This window comes from Pseudopipra pipra, chromosome W (assembly GCF_036250125.1).
Source record: "Pseudopipra pipra isolate bDixPip1 chromosome W, bDixPip1.hap1, whole genome shotgun sequence".
NCBI classification, from domain to species: Eukaryota; Metazoa; Chordata; class Aves; order Passeriformes; family Pipridae; genus Pseudopipra; species Pseudopipra pipra.
The window spans coordinates 41,181,842-41,187,388 of record NC_087580.1 but is presented as its reverse complement, the minus strand read 5'-3'; the positions used below and the strand labels follow the sequence as shown (position 1 = coordinate 41,187,388).

At 57.8% G+C, this 5,547-nt stretch overlaps 1 long non-coding RNA gene across 1 annotated transcript; it reads left to right on the top strand.

Moving 5' to 3' along the window:
* Positions 1 to 668: 668 nt before the first annotated feature.
* On the top strand, positions 669 to 3,256 carry LOC135405711 (uncharacterized). Its single transcript, XR_010425969.1, has 3 exons — positions 669 to 1,067; positions 2,690 to 2,768; positions 2,957 to 3,256. It is a non-coding gene; the product is annotated as an uncharacterized LOC135405711 (long non-coding RNA).
* Positions 3,257 to 5,547: the final 2,291 nt, after the last annotated feature.

Below are 5,547 nucleotides of genomic sequence, written 5' to 3'. Positions count from 1 at the left end.
AAAGGGAGCTGGGAGTGTGGATGGACAGGAAGCTGAAGAGGAGGCAGAGTGTGGCCAGGTGGCCAAGACGGCCAATGGCTGGTGTCCTGTGTGAGGAAGAGTGTGTCAGCAGGAGCAGGGAAGTGATTGTTGGGCTGGACTGAGCGCTGGTGAGGCCACCCCTGGAGTGCTGTGTCCAGCTCTGGGCCCCTGAGTTGAGGAAGGCCCTGGAGGGGCTGGAGCAGGTGCAGAGAAGAGCAGCGAGGCTGGGGAAGGGAGTGGAGCCCAAGTGGTGTGAGGAGAGGCTGAGGGAGCTGGGGGTGTTGAGGCTGGAGAAGACGAGGCTCAGGGGAGACCTCCTGACTGTCTGCAAGTCCCTGCCAGGAGGTTGGAGCCAGGTGGGGGTGGGGCTGTTCTGCCAGGAAGCAGCAGTAGGACAAGAGGGCTGGGTCTTGAGCTGTGCCAGGGGAGGTTTCGGTTGGATATTAGGAAGCAATTTTTTGCTGAGAGAGTAATCAGGCTTTGGAATGGGCTGGGCAGGGAGGGGGTGGAGTCAGCGTCCCTGGAGGTGTTGAAGGTGAGAGTGGATGTGGCCTCAGTGCCATGGTCTGGGAAGCACGGCGGGGTTGGATCCAGAGTTGGACTTGATGATCTCGGAGGTCTTTTCCAACATGGCTGATTCTGTGATTCCCATTCCTATGGCAGCACATGCTTGAGGCTCTATCCCCAGGGTGATAGAGATGTCTGTCCATATCTATCTCCAAGGTTAGTCTGTAAATGTGTGGTGTTAGAAAAGCAGGCTAAGTTGTGGGCTGGTTGTAGAAGGAGAAAGAAGGCCAGAGGCCAGTGCAAGCAGGCAGCCCTCAGCTTGCACATGATGTCCCCTCCCTGCAGGTTCCTGTCCTTGAGCCCAGGCCCTGAGGTGAGGCTGAGAAGTGGCGCGGAGGTGAGCCCAGAGCTGTCCCTGAGGTGAGGCTGAGAATAAGTGCAAGGCAGAGGTGCTGCTGAGGAAGGACAGGCCCATGGTGGGGAAGACAAGAAGCTGTGAGAGCCCTGAGAAGGTGCTGTGTCCATCCCCTGTGTGCCAGGTGAGCTGGGGCTTTGCTGCAGAGCTGCGGGCGCTGATTTGAGCGTCTCCAAGTGCTGAGATGGTGGGCACCCAGGAACACAAACTGTGCCTGGCCACGGAGCCTGCAAGGAGGAGCAGAGACAGTAGTGGCAGTGTGGGGGTCCAGGTTGTCCCTGTGCCTTCCCCTGCAGGCCCTGTCTGTCCCTGCTGGGCCCCTGTCCATCCCCATCAGGTCCCTGCCCGTCCCCCCCGGGCTGAGCTCCCCCCAGGAAGTGCCGTGGAGCTGAAGCTGCTGCCATCCCCCCCCTGCAGCCGCTGCCCCAGCCAAGGGAGCAGCAAAGGCAGGGCCAGGAGCAGAGGCAGCAGCAGGGGAGCCCTGGGGGGGCCGGGAAGCTCTTGTGTGGGTCAGGAAAGAGGCGCTGGGCACGAGGCCGGGGCTGTGCTGAGCAGGCCCAGCCCTCACATCCCCCCAGCCAACGCCGGCTGCCCGGGGGGCTTGGGAGGGACCCCCAGCCCGTGTGCCCCACACTGAGCTGGCAGAGAGAGAGCAAAGGGACAGGGCCACGGGCAGAGCCACAAGTGAGGGACAGGCAGGGCCATTGCAGGGCCACGGTGAGGGCACAGCCTGTGGCAGCAGAGCTGCCCAGGGCCGGGGGCAGCCGGGGGTGTTGGTACCTGGCACTGCTGGGGCCAGACAGAGCACGAGGCCTCTTGCAGACCCCTGGAGCAGCCTCCCACTTGCCAGCCCCGCCCTTGTGGGGTGACACTGTCCCCTCCCTACAGGACACTCCCCCCAAATCTTTGTGGGGGCCTTTTGTGTCTATTCCTGGTTGCCGATTCCTGCTGGGGACCTGAGGACCCCTCTGCAATCCCATCCATGGGGCACAATCTCCTCTCCAGAGCCTGACTCCCTGCAGACTTTGCAAGGAAATCTGTGCTGGCAGCCCGATTATGTCATGGCCACCCGCACTCTCCCCAGGATATTTGGGACGAGTTCCCCTTCCCGGGTGCCCGTGGGATGGGGGGGAAGGCACTTGTTTTCCTGCTGTTCATGTTCCTGCTCCGCCCCTGTCCCTGCCCTTCCTGCAGCTGTCGGGTGATTGGGAAAGGGGCAAGAGAAGCCCCAAGAGCCTGAGATGGGGGAGAGGAGAAGGGGAAGCCTGGACCGTGGGGACCTCTGGGATCCCTGGGACAACAGAGTGGAGAACCCTGGAGAGGGGGAATATCTGGGAATGCGGCACCCGTAAGGCGAGAGTCACAAGAGAAGGAACCCTTGGGACCCCAAACACTCCCAGCATCCCTGAGTGGCTCCCGCAGCATTCCAGACAGGGGAGACCTTCTGAACCCCAGAGGGGAGAGACCAGAGAGGGGGAACTTCTGGGAGAATTTTTTGGGGTAATCTTCATATTTTGGAGTATTTTTAGCTGAATTTCAACGTTTTGCAGTTTGAGGGACTAAGGGTCTTCTTCCTGTTTCTGAAGGTTTTTTGCCTGAATCTCGATGGTTTGGGTTTTTCTGAGCTGAATCTTGGTGTTTTGGAGGTTTTTATGGAGACAGGATGCCTGGTGAGTTCTAGAGATGGACTTGGGCTGGAGGAACCCCCAAGCCAACGTGCTCAGCCCTTGTTTTCCCCCCCGTCAGGATTTGTCCTTCCCAAAGCTTGGGCGGATGGAGGAGGAGGCTGCGAGGAAGAGGAAGATGCCTTGGGCCCCCCAGGCAGGTGAGGAGGAAGTCAGTGTCCCTTTGGGCGGGTGTTGTGCTGGCTCTGTCAGCCGAGCATGGCCCCGGCTGCAGGACAACCCCGCTGGTGCCGCCGTCCTGCCGGGGCCGGAGTTGGGGGGATGTCCTTGGCCTTCCCTGTGAGCCGGAGGAAAATCCCCTCCCTGTCCTTCTTGCTTCCTGCCCCAGGCCCCGAGCTGAGGAGGGAGAGCCCAGAGGACAAATCCCCCCGTGAGACCCTGGTGGGAGAGGCCGTTTTGAAGGGCTCCCCGGCGCAGGAAGGCAGCAGGGAGGAAAAGGGCCAGAGATCCCCCCACAGGAGGGGCTCCAAAGCCAACCCAGGGTGCTCTGAGGAGGAAAGAGCCAGCCTGTGCCGGGAAGGCAGCTGGAGCTTGAGGGGGAGCTCTGAGCTGGTGGTCCCTGAGCAGCCTCCCAGCAGGGAGAAGCCCTTCAGGTGCTTGGAATGTGGGAAGAGCTTCAGTAGGAGCAGCACCCACCAGCACATCCACACTGGGGAACATCCGTACACGTGTAGGGAACCTGGGAAGAGCTTCAGTGACAGGTCCACCCTCCTCAGCCACCAGCACATCCACACTGGGGAACGGCCCTACAAGTGTAGGGAATGTGGGAAGAGCTTCAGCCAGAGCTCCACCCTCCGCACCCACCAACACATCCACACCGGGGAACGGCCCTACAAGTGCTTGGAATGTGGGAAGAGGTTTCAGACCAGCTCATATCTCCTCCTGCATGAGCGGATTCACACAGATGAGAGGCCCTTCTGCTGCACCGACTGCGGGAAGGGCTTCAACCGGAACTCCACCCTTGTCAGGCACCGGCGCATCCACACTGGGGAGAGGCCCTACAAGTGTGGGGAGTGTGGGAAGAGCTTCACCCAGAGCTCTAATTTGACCAAACACCAACGGACCCACCGGTAAAGAGAAGCCCTACAAGTGCCCCGACTGTGGGATAAGCTTCAGCCATTGCTTCCACCCCGAATGAAGCCCTTGATTGTGAGGCAACCCCTGGAGTCCAGTGACTGTCAGTCCATCACTTTTGACCAGAAAGGGCCAGTCCCCTTTCACAGGGGCAGGTTCTTTCAACAGAATCCTTCCTGGAGGATGTTTGGAGACTCCTGCCTTGGCTGGGGCCCCCCCAAAGTCACTGCTGGAGGTTGAGAGCAGAGATCTCCCCCCGAGCGTTGGTCTGGGGGAGTTCCATCCATCTCTAACTAAGAATTCTTGCTTTTGTGCCAGCTTGAGTAGAATTGCTTCAACAATTGCTTTAGTGTAGAGCACTGTCCTATCTTATGCTGTACTCCTGGTAGTTTTAGTGTGTATTTTGTGCAGTAAATAATTCTGATGAAGATCTTTTGTCTGATCATTTGTAACTCTTAATAATTCATTTGTATTAATAGATCTGACTTGCCATCATTAAAACCTGGGAAACAAAAGTGGTTCAGTCACACCTCTGTAATTCCCCTGAACTTAAAAGTGTTGGCATGATCGAAGGATGAGATTGGATCCAGCAGCCCCCAGCACCCCACAGTCAGTTGGGAGCTCAGGGGGGCCACCCCCCTTTTACCAACCCCCCTGTGCCGAAACACCCCTATGGGACCGTCAGACCGGTCAAACCACCCCCCCTTTTCCACCCTTCTCCCTATTTCTCCCACTTTTTCATTGTCCCCTCAATCCCCCATTTCCCCCCTGAACACTTTTGGGGTCCCAACCCCCACGTTTTGCCCTCTCTCCTGTGAATGCGGAAGGATAAAATGAGGCTGCACACACAGAGTTCCATTTTGGGACTTGTCCGCCCATCTTTCCGGCATCCCCCTTTCATTGGGGTTCCTTTGGAAACAGCGCCTGGGCTTTGTCTTTTAGTCCACTGGAATTCCCAGCATGGCCCCAAAGCAGTGCCCTGATCCCACACATTCCCCTCCCCTCATGTGCTGGCTGTGTTCAGCCACCAGAGAAAAACACAGAGAAAAAAACATGCAGGGCATTCCAAGTGGTTTCCACTTTGGCAAACTGCACTCTCTGGATGGAAAACACCAGTCAAGGCCAAAACACTCTTTGGTGATCCTGATTAACTGAATGCAGCTGCTGCTGCCTTAACTTGTTCCCACAAAAATTCTCAGGGTTCCTTTGCTTCCAGGAGACCCCACATGTCACAATGGCCCCTGGATTCCATGAGCCTCCCCAGTCTCCAAAGGGTTCCTTTAGTCCCACGAGGCCCTGCAGTCCCCAAATGCCCTTTGGATTCTCGGAGATTCCCCATTGTCCCAGGATCCCTTGTGCTTCAGAAGGAGCTGCAGTGGGACAGTGGCCCCTTGGTTCCGTGAGCTCTGCAGTGTTCCAGGAATCCTTGGGTTCCAGGAGAGCCTGCAGTTTCACAAGGAGCACTTGAATGCAGGAGGTTCTGCAGGGTCCCAATGGCCCCTGGATTCTGGGAGGTTCAGAAATATCTCAGGGCTCCCTTGGTTCCAGGAGGACATGCATGTCAGCAGGAACCCTTGGTTCCAGGAGGCTCGACAGTGTCCCAGAATTCCTTTGATTTGATGAGGCCCTGGATTATCCCAATGGACTCCTGATTCCATCAGCCCCCTCAATGTCACAATGGTCCCTTGGTTCCATGAGTTTCTGCAGCGTCCCAGGGTTCCTTTTGTTCCATGGGGAGCTGCAGTGTCACAATGGGCCCTGAATTCCAGGGTGACAGTGCTGCCTTGATTCCATGAGATTCCATAGTGTCCCAGGGCTCCTTTGGCTCCAGAAGGCCCTGCAGTG